The following is a 21,865-nucleotide window of genomic DNA, read 5'->3' as shown; positions in this document are numbered from 1 at the left end:
GCCCGAGCTGTGGCATGGACTAGGTGCAGCTGGGCACTCGGCATCACAGCACGCCTCCGTTGTTCAACCAGACTTTGCTGGACACGAATAGCAATGCAGATGAAATCCTGATACTTTAGTCGTTTGTCCACGACCTCACAGTTTGCTGGATATTGTCAGTCCGGTCCCACCTGGGCTCACGTTGTCAAAGTCTATTCACAGTTTCTGATGCGGGTGCATCTGGAGCAGTGGGGAGTCCACTGTACACAGTTCGGGCAGCATTCTGGCTGTGGAGATTGTCTACATCCTAAGACTGCAGATGATGTGATGGCCTGGTGCACCTGGGAGTCCAGCAGCAGAGCAGCGGCAGTCTTCCCTCTCGTGCCAGACCTCCATCAAACAGGAGTCTCCTCAAGGCCCTTTGGCGGGCTGCCACGGGACTGTGTGGACTGTTCTGACCTATCGCAGACCCAGCAAAGACGTTGCAGAGGAACAGCCTCCAGGACCACATCCAAGTCTTGCATGGAGCCACAAGGGTGGTTGATGCAGGGTCAGCTTGCTCAAAAGCCATCAGTATTCAGGTGCTCTGGCCATAGTGCAAAGTCTTTGGGTGACCAGTCTCTCATTATAAGACCTCCGTGCTTCCTGATGCCTGATGTGGAGCTGTCTCAGATGCATTCTCTCGCAGCAGGATTCTTCTCTCACAGGAATTCGTTGGAGGCCTTTGCCCCTGGATTGCCACAGGACTGTGTGGCCTGTGCAGGCCAACATAGGCCACGCCAAAGGAGTCGCTCTGAACTCCCAACAGGGCCACATCCAAGTCTTGTGCAACCCCAAGGGTGGTTGGTCCAAATGATCTGGTCTGCTCTCACCGGCAGGTGTCTGGTTCACGGAGCTCATGGCAGGTGTACAGATGGTAAGTTTCTACGTTGCAAGACATGCCTTGTCAGCATTGGTTCTTGTTAGTGACTGGCTCCACTCAGGTGGTGCTGTGCTCCTTTGGTGGTTGGGCGATGCACCTCATCGTGATGATCTGTTTTTCATCTTTCTGCAGATCAGACAGGTGGCGGCATCTTTGTCGGCGGAAGGACCACTTGATGGACGTCATGGCCACTGGCAGGTCTTGTGTGGCCTGTGCAGTTGGCGACAGGGATGCCATCGCAGCCAAGCAGCCGGTGACAAGTGACAGGACGGTTGCACGGAGATGCGTGGGGATCCACCTGCGTAGCGTTCTTCAGTGACTTCTGCTCACCCAAGTGACTGTCTTGTGTTGATGGATACCTTCTCATCTGCTCGCACAAGTCCGCAGTTGTCACTCTACTTCCTTCCCCTTGCTCACCTGTGGTGTGACCGTCTGTCACACTCCTCTCCTTCTCCTCATTTCTTGTTGTAGCATCGTGCCACGCTCTCTTCTCCTTTTCCTCTTTGATGTGGCTTCGTGCCACAGGTCGCATGTTGCGTCACATGGACCTTCCTCTGCACCTCTGCCAGGGCATCTTGCTTTTCATCTTCAATGTGGCGTCGTGCCACATGTCGCATGCTGAATCACATGGACCTGTCACTGCACCTCCGCTGGTGCATCTTGCTCGGTCACAGCCTCTCACAGGCTGAGGGGTGGGTGTAGGACTTGATCCGCTCTTCTGGCAGACCTCTCCTGGTCTGGTCCGTTCACCTGATCCTCTAGATGGACCGCTCCTTGGCAGCAGGGTTACCGATCTCTTCCTCCATCTCTTCACTCGAGGGCGCCACTTTTGCACCTCGATGCTGCGCTGTTGCGGCACTCACTCCTGCCTCCATCTGCTTTGCCAGGTCCGGTCAGTTTTGATGACCTGCTCACTGATAGGCCAACGGTGGCCATCTTCTGTCCTTGTGTGGCCAACTGACACGGCCTCTCGTCCCATGCGTCACGTCATGTTCTCAGGTGCTCTGTCCGTCTTCGCGGGCTTTGCCCATGTCGTCACGTTCTCTGGCGCAGCTCTTTGCGCACATGTGACAGTCTTTTTTTCACTTCTGGGCGTCCTTTGTTAACGCCTGGCATGTCCCTTTCTTGTTCTGCGGTGATGTCCATCATTGCTGGGGCATGTGGCGTTCTTTCGGCGGTGGCGGGGGATGGCCGCCAGGGGCTGCGCAGGCCATGCGCGCTCTCCTCGTGCTTCACGTGGCACTTAAGTCCATTCCTCACCGTTGCAGCTTGGCTGGGACAGCTGCAGTCTTCTCCTTCTCTGTGCAGTGTCGTTTCGTCGCTTCCATCTTCTGCGCCATTTCCATCCACGCGTGCCCTGTTGGTCCGGTACAGTCACTCTCTGGGGTGTTGCTGTAGACTTTTCTTTAACAGCTTGTTTCCCTGTTAAAGCAGAAACAAGGGTGCAGTACCTACTTTGGCCACTAGATGCCACTAATGCACTTCTTTCAAGCTGGAAAGACAGTCTTTCTTCCTCTTGTGCCTCGTTAGTTGAAGGCAGACACTGGAGAGGACCAATACTGCAGGGAGGTGTTCACCAGTCTGGAGGGGGCTGCAGGAGATGCAGGTAAGTGAGGCAAATAAGTGTAACTGAACAGCAGGTGCAGGACTGGCAGAGCAAACGTACCAGATCGCACGTGTAGGATTGGTAGAGCTTGCATCTTTCAATAATAGGTGCACAGCATGAAGCGCAAGCTTCTCTACCCCACAGGTGCAGGAAAGGTAGAACAAGATTTCATGCACCACAGATCCTACACCTATGCTTTAGGGAATATGGCTCTCAGTGATGTGTGCTCGTGTTTGGGAATGATTGCTTTGTCTGCTCTGCATCCCCTGTCCTTACTACTTTCTCTGCCCCCTGACCCTTTCCCTCTCTTATTTTTTCTCTCTCTCCTCCTAATTTCTTTTTCTTCCTCTCTTGGTTTTCATATCGCCTTCGCTGAAATCTGTCTTCTTTGCTCTCTCCTGTCCCTTTTCCTTTCCTGTTCTCATTCTCTTCCATCCCTTCCCACAGTCCTGCCAGCACCCCCCTCTGCTCTCATGGGATCTCACTCTGATCCATGGTCTTGTCAACTTCCCTTTGCCACCCTTCCACCTCCCACACTCTCATTTCTCCCTCGGTCCTTCACTGTCCTTTCCTACAGCATGTTCCACTCTGTGCATCAGAGTGGGTCCCTGTGCACAGAAAGTGTCTGGGTAACCCCCACAATGTCCATGGAGTTGTAGTCAGGTTCCAGTGATTTTTCTTCTAATGCTCCACCAGCTCAACTCTCATCACTTCATGATCAGGTATTCTGCTCAGCTGAGCTGCTGCCCGTGGTCTCTCCAGGGATGTTATGTTAATTGCACTTGTAAAGTGCCTGACTACCCGAAGGCCTTGTAGCGCTAAAAGGACAGCAACAAGAGCGATAAGGAAGGGAAGGCTAGGTCTTAAAAAAATAAAAATAAAAGCCAGGTTTTGATTGACTTTCAGAAATTAAGTTCATGACTGGTTGGTCGAATACTGAGGGGAAGGGAATTCCACAATTTGGCCCCCAGAAATGCCATCGTAGCACCGTCCCATCTGGCTTTTTTAATTTTGGGCAGTATAGCCAGTGCTGTTGATGCAGATCTAAAGGCTCTGGCGGGTTTATAAAAAGTAGCCAGGGTTTTTAGCAAATAAGGTCCTCTATTATGTAATGATCTGTGGATGATGCATAGGGTTTTAAAATGTATACGCTGTTCTACTGGAAGCCAGTGGAGAGAGGACAAGGCCTGTTTTGCTGAGGCATGCCTGGGGATGTCTAGTAGAAGGCGTGCTGCGGCATTCTGGACCACCTGCAATTTCCTAACCACATATTTAGGGGAGCCAAGAAACAGACTGTTGCCGTAGTCGAGTCGTGACATGATAATTGCCTGAACAATAAGCCTTTTCGCAAAAGGAGGGAGTACTAAAAGTACCTTTCTTAAGATTCTTAATGACCCAAAGCAGGCAGCAGAGATTTTCTTGGCATGATGTTCCAAAGTAAGATAGGGATCTAACCAGATTCCCAAACTTTTAATGTGCTTCTTGGGGGGAGGCAAGTGCTCCAAAGGGAAGAGAGGTAGGGGATTGTTACCTAGATGCGGGTGGTGGCTTAAAACCATTATTTCTCTTTTGTCCCCATTAAGTTGGAGCATACTCCTTGTCATCCAGCCTGATATTGCCTGTAAACATGAGGGCAAATGAGATCACTAGCTGGGTATCATCTGCATAGGAGACCAGTGACAGTCCAAAAGACTCCACCAGCGGGCCCATATATATGTTAAATAACATAGGGCTAAGCGACGGGCCCTGTGTCACCCCACTGCTCCAGTTGAGCCTATTGGAAAAATAGGAACGGTCCAAGACCTGTAATCTTCTGTCCTCAAGAAACAAGGTGAGCCAACTGAGTGATCATCGAATTCCTCAGCCCCATGCCAGCAGCCATGGCCATGTCAGTTCATGCCCTAAGTCTAGACTTGTACATTAGAGATCTGCCTGGTTCCGGCAAGAGCAGACGGATAGAAACATGATAGTCTGTCAACTTGGAATCATTATCGTGACACACACTGAAAACGTAATTAAAACATAAATGTTTCTCGCCAGTGTTGCTTCTTGCCTTATTTAAACACTATTTCTGCACCCTTAGCAGGGCACTTAGTACAGGGTTGCACTTTCATAATTTTAGTGCCTGCATTGGGAGAGCCAATAGTCCTGTAAGTCCGACAATGGGATTGCGTGCTGATCTGCTCAAGAGCTCTGCAGACCACAGATATCAGAGCCCTCTGGCATCCGAGGCAGCAGGCTGACTGGAGATCCTACTGGTCAAAAGTCAGATACGTCACTGTCAGCTAGCTGACTCTCAAGCTATGCCTGCGAAGAACCTGTCGGTGTTTACATACTTGTGTGCCAAGACGAGTGCAGAGTAGTATTTGTGCAGGCTCACGTTTTATGGGATAGTAGACCAGCAAAAGGTCAACAAATGTCACTGGAATGTGCCTCACAATTTGTAGGCAGTAGGAATCGCAAAATGCAGTAGCCTACCACCTAAATCAAGTATGTTGTCAATCTACATTCCCGCTATGGGGTAGCACTAAGACCACTTACCTTCTGTGTCATTGAAAATACACTGCCTATATTTGATAATGCAACAAATAACACAGCGATTGAAAGAATGCTTGAATCAGAGCCCATCCCATAACCTTGGCGCAGCCATCCAGTCCATTTTGTTTTCACTCACCGTCCCACTCTAGACAGAGACCCACCTTAAGCAAATCACTTTTGTTTCTGCTCCAATAGTAAAAGTCCAGCCCAGCACTCCAGCCCATTGTTGGGCCTCTGTCTAGCGTGACAGTAGGTGAACATCTGATGCAGACCATTCTTGGTCTAGCTTAAAAAAGGAAAACTCCAGCCTAAAATGCCAGGTCAAATCGCCTCCAGATAGGAATACAAACAACCCCAGACCAGTTTAGGCATACTTAGACCTCTGCGTTGAGGTGATTCCTATAGCACAGTGAGCAAAGGATCCACGCCTGGCCCTGCCCGTCACACTTAGGACATCTCCTGCAACAAACAAGCTGATGGAAGGAGTGCTTGAAATAATCTCCGTTGACAGTCATGTGAGCAGCATTCAAGTCCATCCTTGTTCGTCCACTATACAGTACACAGACAGCCACCTTATGCAAACTGGTCTTTGTCCTGCTCCAGTGGGAACAGTCCAGCGCGCACTACCAAGCCATGTCCTCTCCAGATGGGAATACAGTCCACCGCCTGGTTCCATGGTGGTCCACACTGAACGGAAAAGAACATCACTCTGTGAACAGGACAACAAGGAAAGTAAGAGGTTGAATGCAGCATGCAGGAGAACAGCAGCTGGTGAGGCTGTGAATTGTAGATATCTATGATTTGTTTCTTAAGTTGTCTGGATATCCTATGTTGATCTGAAATATGGCTCAGAGTCCTCCGGTCCTGACATTATTGCAGCTATCCCTACTGGCTGTCTCATTAAAAACGTGGGCCACAGGTATAAGCTAGGTGGCATGGTGAACCTAATCCTTATATTCCTTAGATGTTGAGTTTTTTTTCATTTAAAAATTACTCCCACTTTTATGGGTGCTTTCATTTACAGACTGCCAGAGTAAAACCTAACTACATAGTGGATCTTGTTGAACTTGTTTAACAGTTAGTTCTTACATTTTCAAACTTTACAATCTTAGGTGATCTAAATTTTCATGTGGATAATGTTACAAATAAAGACTTGTGAGTTGACAAACACTTTATAAATACTTAGGTCCTGATATAGATCTTGGCATGGCAGAGGGGTTACTCCATATCAGCGGTGACAGACTTTCAGTCCGCCGAAGTCTAAATACCATTGTTTTCTACGATATTTAGATTTTGCCCGATGGAATATCAGCCACTGTTGTGACAGAATAACCCCACAGCTGAGATCTAAATCAGGCCCAGAGTCTGAAACAGGTAGTGCAGGGCCCAACACATAGCTGGTGAGATTCTTGTCCCTATGTTCACTTCTTTAGACTGTTTCTTAAGGTAGAGATATCTTTACCTTTCACATGGTCAGAACTCTACACTGTTCAGGCCCTTTTCATATAATTATTAGCTGCTCAGTTCAGCAAACCCACTAGATTTTGGAATAACGTTGCCAAAGAGAACTTCACAGTGACTTTACATACTATTTGTTTTATCCCTTCCAATCATACTGAAGAGGCTGTCAGCCTTTAATTTTTTGATTTCAAGTGCATTAGATACAACTGAGCCTATATGGCAGAATGAACATCTGTGGGGAAGAACTGGCAGCCTTTGGGCCAAGGAAATTTATCTGAAGGCTGTCAAGGTATCTGCATTTAATTCATAACTCAGATGCTGCTTTTTGTTTTTAATCCTTTCAAGATAGGAGTCGAACAAATCTCCAAAATAGCTCATCTACATTTTAGAAAGTCTTACAAATCTGGCAGGTCTTTTCTGGGACAAAATCTAGAAAATACGGGCTGCCTTCTGCCCCTCTACCCAGAAAGATGTAGTGAGTACCATCTGTCTCTGCACCTGAAGAGATGGGCCATATTTAGCGTAGGTCTTTCCCATCACCTTGCAAGAAATAATGTGCCATTAAGTCAGTTTTATCTTTTGGTATGTGCCCACCCCAGGTACAGACTATGGAGAGCCTTTAACCTCCATTGGTAGAGATTGCTAATCTTTCTTGGACCAAGGAAGACGTTTCTCCCTCTGTTGGAGGCCTGTTTTGCAAATCGTTTACTTAAGAAACCCTCTGAAGATCCGAATATCCTGTCCAACTGCTACTGGCTTTTCATCTGCCCTTTTAAGCTAAGGTGATTGAAAAGCATGTTAATATCCAGTTATCAGCGTATCTTAGAGAGATGCAATAGGTCGAGAATGGTTCTAAGATGGTCTCATATCAGGTATTCATTCCACGTCTCTCTGCTGTTGAGGTTTGAGTTCTGCCTATGGGGGGGCATCATTCCTTTCTTATGGGTGTCGCATAGGCTCTCATTATTCTAATGAGACTACTGGATTTCAAGCTACAGAATCGCCTGCGGGGTGGGAGACTGAGTCTGACCCACTGCAGGTGACACCTGTCGCTCCAATCCGGGTTTTGCTCTGGCTAAGTAGCACTGCCTCATCTTTACCCAGGAGCAGGGATGATCAGGCAGCCGAGCGCATAACATAACTGGTTTCTCAGGGAAGCCGTGGTCACTCAGGTCTCATCCATTTCTCTCAGTTACATTAGTCTCACATACACAGTGACAATCAGAGGCAGTATATGTTTCAATAATGCTTTAATGAAGCAATTGCATCTTAGATAGAAAAGCATGGGCTGCAATAACCAGGACGATACAGCATGACAAGATTAAAATTGTGACAAGGAGAGTAAAGCATAGAAATAACGCTACCATATTGTCACTACAGTCAAGAGACTAATTCCTACCTAGGCTATAATAGAGCACAGTGTGTTAAGCTCTAATTCTGCCCTTCAGGTTCCCCTGGGAAGACATCATCCCCCCATACCTGAGCAAAGGCCTGAAGTCTGCATAAGCAGCTGCAGTGAAGCATTCAGCAATCCGCATACAGTCGTGGTTCTCTGGCATATCCCTCTAACGTGTAAGGGACTGGCAAGTGTTTATATAATAAAAACAGCTGATGTTCTGAGAAAATGTCCCTACGTAAGGATGTGTGTTTTCTATGAATGGCAGAGACCAAAATTTATACCACATTCACCGGCATCCTATCTTACTGCAGCCTTGGAAGAAGCACAGAGTGAGCAAGAATATCATGTTTGAGAACAGAGTGCTGGCTGTAAGTACCATTTTGCCTGGCATGTTACCCCCATTTTCACACATATGTAAGTTTGTTTTTGCCTGTCTCACTGGGATCCTGCTAGCCAGGACCCCAGTGCTCATAGTTTGTGGCCTGAATGTGTGTACCTGTGTAGTGACTAACTGTGTCACTGAGGCTCTGCTAACCAGAGCCTCAGTGCTTATACTCTCTCTGCCTTTAAAATTGTCACTATAGGCTAGTGACCATTTTTACCAATTGTAATTGGCATACTGGAACAACCTTATAATTACCTACTATATGGTACCTAGGTACCCATGGTATTGGGGTTCCAGGAGATCCCTATTGGCTGCAGCATTTCTTTTGCCACCCATAGGGAGCTCGGACAAAACTTAGACAGCACTGCCACTGCAGCCTGAGTGAAATAACGCACACGTTATTTCACAGCAATTCTCACTGCACTTAAGTAACTTATAAGTCACCTATATGTCTAGCCTTCACTTGCTGAAGGTTAGGTGCAAAGTTACTAAGTGTGAGGGCACCCTTGCACTAACAAAGGTGCCCCCACATAGTTCAGGGCCATTTCCCCGGACTTTGAGAGTGCAGAGACGCCATTACACTTGTGCACTACATATAGGTCAATACCTATATGTAGCTTCACAATGATAACTCCAAATATGGCCATGTAACATGTCTAAGATCATGGAATTGTCCCCCCCCCCCATGCCAAATCTGGTATTGGGGTGCCAATCCCATGCATCCCTGGGGCTCCACTATGGACCCCGGGTACTGCCAAACCAGCTCTCTGGGGTTTTCTCTGCAGCTACTGCTGCTGCCACCCCACAGACAGGGTTCTGCCCTCCTGGGGGTCTGGGCAGCCCAGTCCCAGGAAGGCAAATCAAAGGATTTCCTCTGAGAGAGGGTGTTGCACCCTCTCCCTTTGGAAATAGGTGTTAAGGGCTGGGGAGGGGTAGCCTCTCCCAGCCTCTGGAAATGCTTTGAAGGGCACAGATGGTGCCCTCCTTGCATAAGCCAGTCTACACCCGTTCAGGGAACCCCCAGTCCCTGCTCTGGCGCGAAACTGGACAAAGGAAAGGGGAGTGACCACTCCCCTGTCCATCACCACCCCAGGGGTGGTGCCCAGAGCTCCTCCAGTGTGTCCCAGACCACTGCCATCTTGGATCCAGAGGTGTGAGGGCACTCTGGAGGCCTCTGAGTGGCCAGTGCCAGCAGGTGACGTCAGAGACCCCTCTTGATAGGTGCTTACCTGACTAGGTGGCCATTCCTATTCTGAGGGCTATTTAGGGTCTCTGCTGTGGGCTTTTCCTCAGATAATGACTTGCAAGAATTCACCAAAGTTCCTCTGCACCTCTCTCTTCGACTTCTGCCAAAGATCGACCACTGACTGCTCCAGGACGCCTGCAAAACTACAACAAAGTAGCAAGACTACCAGCGACATTGTAGCACCTAATCCTGCCGGCTTTCTCAATTGTTTCCTGGTGGTGCATGGTTTGGGGGCTGCCTGCCTTCATCCTGCACTGGAAGCCACAGAGAAATCTCCCATGGGTCGACTGAATCTTCCCCCTGCTTCAGCAGGCACCAAACTTCAGCATCACCGGTACTCTGGGGCCCCTCTCCTCCTGACGTGCGTGGCCCCTGGAACACAGGTGGTGGACCCAAGTGACTCAGACTTTCCAGTGGTCCAACTGTCCAAATTTGGAGGAGGTACGCCCTTGCCTCCCCTCTCCAGGCAGTAATCCTGTGCACCGCGTGAACTGCAGCTGCTAGGGCTCAAGGTGTGCACATTTCCACAGAATCCTTCGTGCACAGCCCAGCCCGGGTCCCCAGCACTCTGTCCTGCATTGCTGAACTCCCTGAGTTGACCACTGGCTTCGTGGGACCCTCTTTTGCAGTGTTGAGACGACAGCCGTGTTCAGATTTCTTGAACCCCCCTCAAGTGCTTCTGTGGGTGCTACCTTCTTGTGTGTGGGCTCTCTATGTTGCTGAGGGTCCCCGTCTGTCTCCTCTCCCAAGTGGCGACATCCTGGTACTTCTTGGGCCTGGGCAGCACCCTTTTTCTTCAACCAAGACCCTTGCAGCTAGCAAGACTTGTTTGCGGTCTTTTGCTAAAGAAACAACCCTGCATTCCTCCAGCACTCCGTGGGACATCTTCTGCACAAAGGAGAGTTTCCTAGCACCTTTCGTTGTTGCAGAATCTTCAGCTTCTTCCATCCGGAGGCAGCCATTTTGCACCTTCATCCGGGGTTTAGTGGGCTCCTGCTCCCCTGGACACTTTCACGAGTTTTGGACTTGGTCCCCTTCCTTTACAGGTCCTCAGGTCCAGGAATCCGTCTTCAGTGCATTGCAGTCTGTTGTGGTCTTTGCAAAATCCTCTATCACGAGTTTAGTGTGTTTCTGGGGAAATAGTAGTACTTTACTCCTACTTTCCAGGGTCTTGGGGTGGGATATCTTGGACACCCTTAGTGTTTTCTTACACTCCCAATGACCCTATACACACTACACTAGCCTAGGGGTCCATTCGTGGTTCGCATTCCACTTTCATAGTATATGGTTTGTGTTGCCCCAGGCCTATTGCATCCTATTGTATTCTACAGCATTTGCACTATTTTTCTAACTGTTTACTTACCTGATTTTGGTTTGTGTGTATATTTTGTGTATTTTACTTACCTCCTAAGGGAGTATATCCTCTGAGATATTTTGGCACATTGTCACTATAATAAAGTATCTTTATTTTTAGTAATCATGAGTATTGTGTTTCTTAAGATATAGTACCTATATAAGTGGTATAGGAGGAGATTTGCATGTCTCCTAGTTCAGCCTAAGCTGCTCTGCTATAGCTACCTCTATCAGCCTAAGCTGCTAGAACACTACTAATCTACTAATAAGGGATAACTGGACCTGGCACAAGGTGTAAGTGCCATCAGGTACCCAGTATAAGCCAGGCCAGCCTCCTACACTGGCCTAGGCAAAAACAGTTGGATAGAAAGAAATAAAACAAGATCATAAAAGTGGCTACTGTAACAATAATAAATGAAGCTGAATAAAATATATCTAGGTTAAAGTGCACAGCGGCAGGCCTCATATGTTAAAATAATGTGGATGGAGCTATAACTAAAATGGCTACACAACATGGGTAGATACAATTTTACCTCTTTACACTTAAATTCAGAGAATGTTACTTCTTTCTGTGGTGATCTGCAAGGATCTTGCCCAAGTCCCACTGTTTTATAATTGCATCACCCCTCTTGCAACATCGATTAGGTCATTTGGATTTAACATCATGTCCTATGCTCACAACATGCAGATTATTGTTTCCATTTTTATACTCTATCATTTTTCCACCTGTATGTCAGTAGTGGTTGCATGAATGAGCTGTAACTCCTTGAAACTTAACTTGGATAAGACTGAGATTCTGTTTCTTAGTTCTCTAGCTAATCTTCAAGGTGATGGCTGTCTGAGTTTGTCTCCACTCCAGTTCCAATATCATGTACCATGAATTTATGCATCTTATTCGATAATCCCTTATCTTTTGCCCCTCCGATCTCTTCAGCAGCATCTGTTTGTGTTGCTTTACTCAGCTTGAGTTCTACTTTGTCTGCTGCCTTTGACTGCATGGAAACTGTGATCCAAGTTCCTGTAATTTAAGATCTTATTTACAGTCATTCTCTGTATTTAGGCTTTCCTACTTGACTCACCAACAGGCTCCAATTAGTTGAAGATGCAGCCACATGGCTGCTTTTGAATCATCCTCGCAATCTTTGTCATTTTAAACTGGCTTGTAGCCCAGCAAAGGTCAATTTTAAGGCATTATGCCTTACATACAGAACTTTACACAATGTAGGTCCCATGTATCGCTAAATAAACGTGCCCATACAAGCCAGTTGCTGCCCATTGTCATTGTGTCTTCAATTGGATCCTCATATTAAGTCGGAAGTATTCAGAGGGGTCGTTTTTTTTTTTTCTTTTTTTTTACATGATTAAAAAAATTGGAATGAATCTCCTGCTACTCTTAAACATACTTATTCGTTCATGCATTGGATTGCCAATCTACAAGTATTGTTGAGTATGTATGATATTTATCAACGGGAAGAAAAGAGATATTCTGCAGTACAGTCATGAACCGGACTTAAAGAAGGCGCATGAACTCCTACAAGAATTCGAAACAATTTTTAATGCAGTAGTTGATTGTACTCTAGATGAAGGAGGCATTTAGCTGGCTGGCGCAGATTAATACCAGTCTGCTCCCTAGAAGACATTGCTCAGGATATCTGGTATTAATCCATTGATTATACTTTTCGATGGTGAGCCTCTTGTTGTCTCAAAAGTGTATGAGATGCTCAAAAAGGCACAAAATGCTGTCAACAGGTGCACCGCAACATCATCACCCGTGTAAGACACAAACATGTTAGTCTGCCTTAGACCAAAGCCAACTTTACCAGTCTTTTTCACACTGCTGAACAACACATGCAACTACAGTAGTTTTAACAGCCTCGCCAGTCCACCAGAATGACCTTTTGAGGCAATAGCATATCCAGAGGCCCCAAAGGTAGAGGCTCTATTGGTGCAATACATTTTTATTTTTTTAATAAAGAATTTTTATTGATTTTTGAAGGAACAGAAAAATACAACGCAAATGCAAACTTAAATAGATAACATGGGACCTTTAACCTGCTTATGTCTCTCGTCCTATCGGCCCCCATGGGGTAAGTGAACCTTGAGTATACACACTCAAAGAGATCGGAGTCAGTAGTCCTTAGTGTTGCAACAAGTGGGAGGGATTTTTCTTTGGAGTGATAGTGTACCCAAGGTATGGTTCCCTCCCCCCAAAGGTTTGTGCCTCGGACTAACTTTCACCTCACTTCCATAAGGTGTTGTTTGGGAATGAGGTTTTTCCGTGAATTCAGCTGTCGTTAGCGGATTAGTTGCCCAGTGTGTTCTCCCATTTCCCCCATACTCTGTTATATTTGCTAGGGCACCCCATCGTCTCGTACACTAACTTTTCGCACTGTGCGCACCAGTCTACACCCCGCCTCCATTTGGCGAGTGCCGGAACTCTTTCGGATTTCCACTCTGTCATAATGTCTCTTTTTGCTACCAGGCACGCCACTCCAAAAAAGGTTCGATCAGCTCTAGTCAACTCTGTCTCCCCTGTGGCTCCCAGTAGGATCGATACAGGGGATGCCTCCACAGCTATTTGTAGGACCTCTGAGATCTCCCCCAAAATCGTTATCCAGTATAGCTCTATAGTGGGGCAAGACCAGACCATGTGGAGGAAGTCAGCTTCGAGGTGTGAGCATCGAGGACAACTGGCTGTGGGTCCGAGACCTGCCTGGATGAGTCTTTTCGGGGTGAGGTATGCTGTATGCAGAAAGAGAGTTTGTAGCAATTGGAATCTAGAGTATATGGGCGTTGACCGAGGGGCCATTAATACTTCCCTCCAGGTTGTGTCTATGGGGCCAACCCACCCCTCCCATTTTTGACGAAGACCTTCGAGGGAGGGGGATGTGTTAGTAAGGATTGAGCGGAATATCTGAGAGATTCCACCTTTACCCAAGCTTCCCATCAGAATCTTCGTCTCCAGAGGGCTGTGCTCAGGAATGTTTTCCCCTGGTCGTATATGCGATAGTAGGGCGTGTCTGAGTTGTAGATATTTGTGGAATTGGGTGTTGTTCAGTGAGTAGGTTCTTTGGAGTTCCTCAAAGGATCGCATGTGTGACACGCCCCAGATGTCCCGAGAGTGGATATCCAGATGGTGTCCCATTTCTTGAAACCTTCTAATGCGGAGACTTCCCCTAGCCACCTCCCCCGCCAAAGAGGGGTCTGTTGGGTGAGGCGATTCCACCAACCTGATGCCCTCTGTGCCGCTCGCCACCCTGTAAGAATCACTCTAGTCACCTCTGGGATAGTCTGCGAGATTGGGCCCCCATATAGCGCGTTATAAATGCCATTATAGCCCATTACCTGGAGTTCTAGTCTGTACGCTGGGCCAGTCCAGCCTCCTGCTAGCCAGTCGTTAACCACTAATAAGTGCGTAGCCAAATAATAAGAATAAATGTTTGACATCCCCAATCCCCCGTCATGGACATCTCTTTGACATGTAGTGAAGGATAGCTTGGGGCGGGAGCCATGCCACAAAAATTGGCGTGCTGCTGCCTCTACCTCTTTGAACCATTTCTGGGGGACCGGGAGTTTGAAGTTCTGTATTTGGTATAGAAATCTTGGGAGAATCATCATTTTATATGATGCTATTCTGCCTAATAGATTAAGGGGTAGGCTCCGCCAGCATGTGAGATCCTTCTTGGTGTTCTTAACAAGCGGGGTAATATTTAGTTCACATGCTAGTTCAGGTATCATAGCTATATGGACACCCAAATATTTAAAACTGTTTTGACGGATCGGGATATTTTGTTGCCAGTCGACGCATTCTCTGGAAGGGTGCAGAGGGACCAGTAGGGATTTGTTCGGATTTAGAGTCAGACCAGAGGCTTGTGAGAAGAGGTCCAGAAGGTGTAGGATTCGTGGGCCACTCGTGGCCGGGTTGGAAAGGTAGATGAGGACATCGTCCGTGTACAGAGCCACTCAGTCTTCTGGGCCTGTAGGCCACGACCAGCCCTCTAACAGGGGGTCTTCCCTCAATAGTTTCTCCAAAGGTTCGATTGCGAGGGCAAACAGCAGTGGAGACAGTGGAAATCCCTGCCGGGTACCACGACGGGTGGGAAATGGTTCTGAGGCTACCCCATTCACTTGAATACGAGCGGTTGGATTGGAATAGAGTAGCCTGATAAGGCCGCGGAATCTGGGTCCGACACCGTTATTTCCTAGGACTTGTTCCAGGTAGGACCAGTCCACAGTATCAAAGGCTTTTTCAAAGTCGAGTAAGAGATGGGCTAGAGGGGACAGAGTCAGAGTGTTGCGGTGTGCCAGTGCCACATTCAGTCGTCTAATGTAATGTGTGGTGCTACGTGACGGCATGAATCCACATTGGTCTGGGTGTACTAGTGAGGGGAGCGCTTCCTTCAACCTGGTCGTAAGCACGGTTGACATCACTTTAATCTCGGTGTTCAGGAGGGAGATAGGTCTATACACCGGGCGGTTACGCGACGGTGGTTGTGTCTTCGGGATTACTACTATTGTGACTTGATCAATCCCTGTTGGGAAGCAGCCAGCTTTCTCAGCTTCACCATACATGTTAAGTAGGTGGGGGCCTAGGATGTCCCCGCATTTGTTGTAAAGTTCAGATGGGAAGCCATCTGGGCCGGGTGTTTTACCCGAGGACAGGTTGGATATTGCTGCTGTGATTTCGACCAGTGTTAAGGGTTCATCCAGGTGTTCCCTGGTTGCTTGTGATATCTTAGGGAGGACAATGTCGTTCAATAGGGGGGGGACTCCCTTTCGGCCGGGGCTGTTCCTTTGATAGATGTGCGTGATAGGAGGCAAAGCTCCGAGCGATTTCGGTTGGAGTCTTCGCGAGTGAGCCCATCTCGTCCTCAACCTCGGGGATAATTCTATCGGCTAGTGGGCGCGATGCCAACCAATGCAGGAGTTTGTCGTTCTTATCTTCCTAGCCATATACACGAGCTGCTGAAGCTCTCCAGGCATGTTTTGCGGATTCTAGTACCAATTGTTTAATTTCTTCCGTAACCATAGTAAGGCGCCTCAAAACTGATGCTGAGGAGGCCTCCTTGCGCTCGAGTTCTAATGCCTTGGCTTCGAGATCCACGTCCTGTAAATTGCGTGCACGTTCTCGGGCGCGCACACGGTGCTTAGCGTATTCTCTAAGTGTGACCTTGCATGCCGCCCATAACGTGCCTGGAGATTTCACGGACCCTAAGTTCTGGTCAAAATATTGGGTAAGATGGTCTCTTATCTCGAGGGTGTATTCCTCGTCCTATAAGTACCACGCATTCATGCGCCATGTTGGGCGCTGGGTCGGGTTCACGCGTCCAATCGGATTCATATTGGCGAGTGGTCTGAGACACCGCGAGGTAATATCTCCGCGCCAGTGACCCTAGAAATATCTAGTGCAGGCATAAATACGAGGTCTATCCTGGCCTGTGAATGGTGGGCGGCCGAGGTATGTGTATACTGTCTCACTCTGGGGTGCCAGGCCCTCCATACTACGCAAAGAGCCAGGCCCATAGCCTACCCCTTCACGCTCGCTGCCCTTCCGGTGCGAGTAGCGGATTTAGGCCCGAACACGTCAAGTTTTGGGTCTAGGACGGAGTTAAAGTCCCCTCCAACTAGTGTAATGCCCTGGGGGAGGTCTATCAGTACCCGGCAGAGCAAGTAAGAAAGTGTCAAAGCCAGCTGGTGGTGCATAGGCACACACAAGGTTGAATGGCGAGCCGTGTAACGTGCCGGTCACCGATACAAACCTACCCTGTGGGTCTGACTGCGTGGGGGTAGCGAACGGTGGAATAGAATAGCCACTCCCCTGGAGCCTCTTGCGAATCCTGCGTGGAAAACCTTGTCAAAGCCCCCGTGCCAACATGGGGAATTTAGAGCCAAGTAAGTGGGTCTCTTGTAGCATGACCACTGAGGGGGCATATCTGCACAAGGTGTTGAACACCGCGGATCTTTTAATTTTGTCTAAGAGACCGTTCACGTTCCATGAGAGAACTTGTGTCAGTGAGGGAACCATGTGCCTTGTGTCTGTGTGGTGAAGTGTTGTGAGCCCGTTTGGGGACCCGAAGACGGATATTCTAGATGAGAAGGATCATTATGACAGGTGCAGGTGCAACTAAGGAAACTTACCAAAACAACCCTATTAAACCCTAGTACGAACTCTAAGCCCCCCTACCTCCCCCCACCCCATACTTCTACCCTGGAAGCATCTGTCGCCCAAAAAGCCAACCAGGGTGTCACAGTCATAAGGACTGTCACTAAATGGAGTGTTGGACCCCTCCTTCATGTCGGATCATTTGCAATTTGATAAGGAACTTCTACTCCAAAGCAGTATTGGGACATGTCATGTTATATCAACGTGTGTGTGGTCCTGTTCTACCCAGTCGGGTCAGTACCCCTTGTGGTGAGTCTCCCCTAATGTGCCGGAGCCCACCGCGACTAAAGCCAAGTTCATCAAGTGCCGGGGACTGGCTAAGCCGATGGTTTCTCGTTTTCCCCCTGCGGCACTTGTGGCCATGGGGGGGTCTTTGTTTCCCTCAGTTGCCGGGGGATGCAGATTGAGTTGAGTGCCAGTATTCCTCTGTCTCCCGCATCTGGACCTCGTGCGCTTTCGACCTCGTCGCATGTTCATTTTGGGGACTGGGTCCTCCTCCCGGAGCCCCCCCCCCCCCCCCCCCCCCCCCCCCGGACGAGCCGGCGGGACCTCTACGGGTCTCAGTACTTTCCTCCGTAAGCCATTCCCATGCCTCCTCCGGTGTTTCAAAGAAATGGGTCTTGCCGGCCAGAATAACCTTTAGACGAGCGGGAAAGAGGAGCATGTAGGAGAGCTGCATCGCTCTTAGCTTTTGCTTTACCTGTTCGTACGAACAACGCCTGGCTTGGACCTCCCGGGTGTAGTCTGGAAAGATCAAGATTTTGTGATTATCCAAAAGGAGGTCGGGAGAGCGCCTGGCTTCTCTGAGGATGGCATCTCGATCTTTAAAGTTAAAAAAGCGTGAGATCATGGGTCTCCGGGGCCTGCCCGACAGAGGCCGCAGGGCCAGGGCTCTGTGTGCGCGTTCAATTGCAAACCACGGTGAGAGGGTTTGTTCTGGCATCCAGGATTTAATCCAGCCTTCCAGAAACTCAGGGGCTTTGTTGTCCTCCGCTCCTTCCGGAATGCCAACAAATCGCAGGTTGTTACGCCGGGAACAGTTTTCGGCATCTTCAGCCCGGCGGTGCAGCTCACCAGTTCGAGTTTGTAGTTGGGCAACCTTGGTTCTGAGGTCTGCCAAGTTGTCCTCCGTCTGAGAAACACGGTTCTCCACTTCCGTGATTCGGCCCACCGCATTTCTAAGATCTTGTCTGATGAGGCCCATATCTTCCCTCACCTCTCCAATTTTGGTTTCCACAGCCCGTTGTGATGTTTGGATTGCTTGAAGGATGGCATTGACCCCATTTGGGACAGGGTCACTGGACGAGGCATCACCCCCGCTCTGGGGAGCCGTTGGTGTAGTAAATTGATCAATCCTCTGTTGGGAGGGCTGTGTCTGCCTTGAGGCTCTGTCTTTCCCTATTTTTCCCCTGGGACAGGCAAGGACGGATAAAGTGATGTTTGTCCGTATGGACCGGAGGTCGGTCACGCCAGGGACCTCTCACGCTCCCAGAGGCAGCCCCGGGCCGATCAGGTCTCCACCCCTCAGTCACAGTGGATTGCGCGCCTATTCTATGGAGGGATGCCTCTTCCTTCGGGCAAGTAAGTCTGAGAGTAGTCTTTAGGTTGGACTGCGGCCACCTACCGCTGCCCTGGCTCAGCAGGTGCTGGTCGTTGGTCACCCGTGGCTCATCGGTGTTCCAGCGTCCCGCCACAGTCTTGAGGATGGCTCACACCATGGCTCCTGGGATCGGTCCCTCGTCGTCTCTTCCCCCTGCCGGGACCGGACTGTTGTGCTCCTCCAGGCCACCCCCAGCAGCCCATCCGGTACGACGACGACGCCACTCCGGATCGCCGCCACAGGGTAGGTCTTGCCCGGCCACCACAGCGATCAGCAGCGGGCCAGCCAGGTCAGTTGTGCCCCCTCGGCTCGACCACACCGCACAGGCCCAGCCCAGTCTCCAGGCGCTGGGCCCAACTCGATCCGTTTTTGACGGGGAGGGGGTGCCCCTCTGGTGTCTCTCGCGCCTCTCTCCAGTCCCTGCAGGAGCCACACCCCGGTTCCAGGGTGTTGGGGTGCCACCGTGGCCTCCGCCTCAGTCCCGTGGCCGTGGAGACGTAACCAGGCTCCGGGCGAGGGTCCGGGAGAGGGCCAGCCGGCCCTGGATCCTCCAGGCCCGGTCGCAGCCCTCAGTTGGGCGGCAGGCAGCCGCGCACATCTCCGGCCGCTCCGGCGCAGCGCGCGATTTCAGCTCTCAAGACCGGTGGTCCCCGCTCACCTCGGTCGGGGCACCTCGGCCGGTAGCAAATATCTCGTCGTCGGGAATTTAGCGGCCCACTTCAAGCGCGCACATGCCGCGAGCCTGGTCGATTTACAGCGCTGCTTGGCCCCCGGGAGTCCCGGCTCACGGCTCATCGGGGACCCCCATCCTCAGGGCACCTCCGGCTGGCCATACAACCGGGGAACAGGACCCAGGAAGGTAGTACGTTCGGGCGGATAACGGAGGGGTCCAGAGCACTCTGAGTGCGACCGCCATCTTGACGCCCGTAGCCACGCCCCTGGTGCAATACATTTATGTTTTCACCTTTTCCCTGATCACACTACCCCGGTCACAAAAATACCTGAGTTTTTTCATATTAGCGTGGAAATGACCTCACATCAGTAGATTCTCGAAACAGTCAACAAGCATTACTGCATCACGTTTGAACAGTTATTGCTGAAACATCAACCAAAGATGGGAAACAAACTACAAGGGCCATTTCATTTGTCTGGAATAGGAGTCTCCATTGCCAGAAAAGCAGCAGAGTAAATTCCGTTCTCAGAAGCGAACAGAGGATTAGACTCTGTGGGCATTCCAGTACCAAAGAAGTATGCCAATCTTGAATATACCGTTTAAAAAAAAAAAAAAAAGGATTAAGGCAACAAAACGATGGCCATGCGCAGGCTGCTACAACAAAAGCCAGTTGCCTTTTCTGGTCTATAAGTTCAACAGTAATAATAATATTTATTGGGTGCTTAAATTAATTCAAAGTACACCTGTAGGAAGCTGGCTCTCTATATAGTATACTAAAAGGAGGTATGATGTGTAAAGAGTCCAGGTATCCCCTTAGAAGTGCACAGGGCTTTATTGAAAAATCCCAAGTGCTCTATTTGTGGTAATGTGGTTGAGCAGGTTAGGCTTATCATGGGGGGATATTAGACATTTGTTGCATACACTAAGTCAATTAATGAGACACACTCATTAAGGAGATCCACGCCAATTTAGAAAAATAACACTTATTTTTATATATTTTTAACATCAAGAACTTCGTTATTGGGTTAAGTACTTTTTAATTTAGCAGTTTTGAGGTATACAGCTAATACACTTGTATTGACTTTAATGCGGTAATTTTACCCTACGGGAAAAGAAGCATATACTGCATACAGGTACTTGGAAACAACTTAGAGGACTGTTCTTCTGGAGTATGGAGCAAGGTACAAGGCAGCACCAACAGGTCACCTCATTCGGCTCTGGGGCATCCGGGTGCAGAGGTGCTTTTCAGCCTCGGTGTGCCTTAATGTTATACTATGGGAAAGAAACAGATACTGCATACGGGCACTTAGCAACGACTTACAGGCCCACTCTTCTGGAGCTAAGGTGAGTATGGGGCAAGGTCCGAGGTCGCACCAAGAGTTTGCTTGTGGAGGCACTGGGGCGCAGAGGGGCATTACAGCGTTGGTTGTCCCATTCACTTCAATTGAAAACGGTCCTGGGTAAAATGGGCTGCAAGTGGGACTGGGTGACCAGTCCGGCTGAACCCAAAAGGGGGGGGCTCAGGTCTTGGGTCTCAGGCACACTGTTGGTTCACAGCAACTCGGGTGGGAGGCCTTTTGTGCAGTAGTTCATTGTCCATTGGGGTGCTGTTGCAGGGGACACTGCAGTTCTTGGTAGCCTGCAGAAACAGGTTGCAGGGGGAAATGGGAAACCAGTCTGGCCAAACCCAAAGTGGAGACGCTCAGCTCTTGAGGGTCTCAGGACCCCGTTGGCCTACTTCGACTCGGGCTGGGACTCTGGTGCAGTGGTGCTGTCCAGTGTTGGGTTTTTGGGCATCCAGGACACTTGGGTTGATTTTTGGTGCCTGCAAACGTGCGAGGAAGCACCGCCTCTGCTCCAAGGGAGATTGCTATTGGTCCTTGAAGTGCTGGCAGTCCTCCCAGGCTTTTGGAGGGAAAAACAGCTATAGGACGAGATGACTTTGGTGCAATTGTCTAGCTCAGCAGCCAGGTCAGCAGGGTTGGCACCAAGTCAGTTGCTGTTTCTCAGTTCTTGCTTTTCACAGCTCTTCGGTGCCCTCCTTCTTAGGTCAGTAGAATCCTGTTTCTGGTAATCAGGGGTGCCTCCTAAATACCCAAATTAGAGGCATTTAGGGGAGTGTTAAGAAGTAGCCAACGGGCTACTTAACTTTAGGGTGACTGCACCCCCTTCACCCCATGGTGACCACTTCCTGTGGGGAGCGGGCATAACCCTTACCCAATGAGCCTATTTCCACCAAAACCAAGATGATGTTATTCTAAATTTCGTCCTCACATCAGGTGTAGCCCTCACCTTAGGGATGTGACTAGCCTGAGTGTGTAACACGTTTCCTGACTAACTAATTTACCCACCTACCCTGGTGCCATATGGGCCTCATGGGGTGGCAACTCCCAGGATTGGAGGAAGCCAGGGTCACATATCAAAGGCGGCAGGGATTTTTGAAGTCCCTGGCCTTAGTCTGCTGATTACCAGCCATCCTGCTTGGAGGAGATGTAAACACCCGTCAGAGCAGGCATTGTTCCTGACCATTGACAGCAGAG

Source organism: Pleurodeles waltl, chromosome 7, assembly GCF_031143425.1.
Source record: "Pleurodeles waltl isolate 20211129_DDA chromosome 7, aPleWal1.hap1.20221129, whole genome shotgun sequence".
Classification (NCBI taxonomy): domain Eukaryota; kingdom Metazoa; phylum Chordata; class Amphibia; order Caudata; family Salamandridae; genus Pleurodeles; species Pleurodeles waltl.
This window is presented reverse-complemented; position numbering follows the sequence as displayed.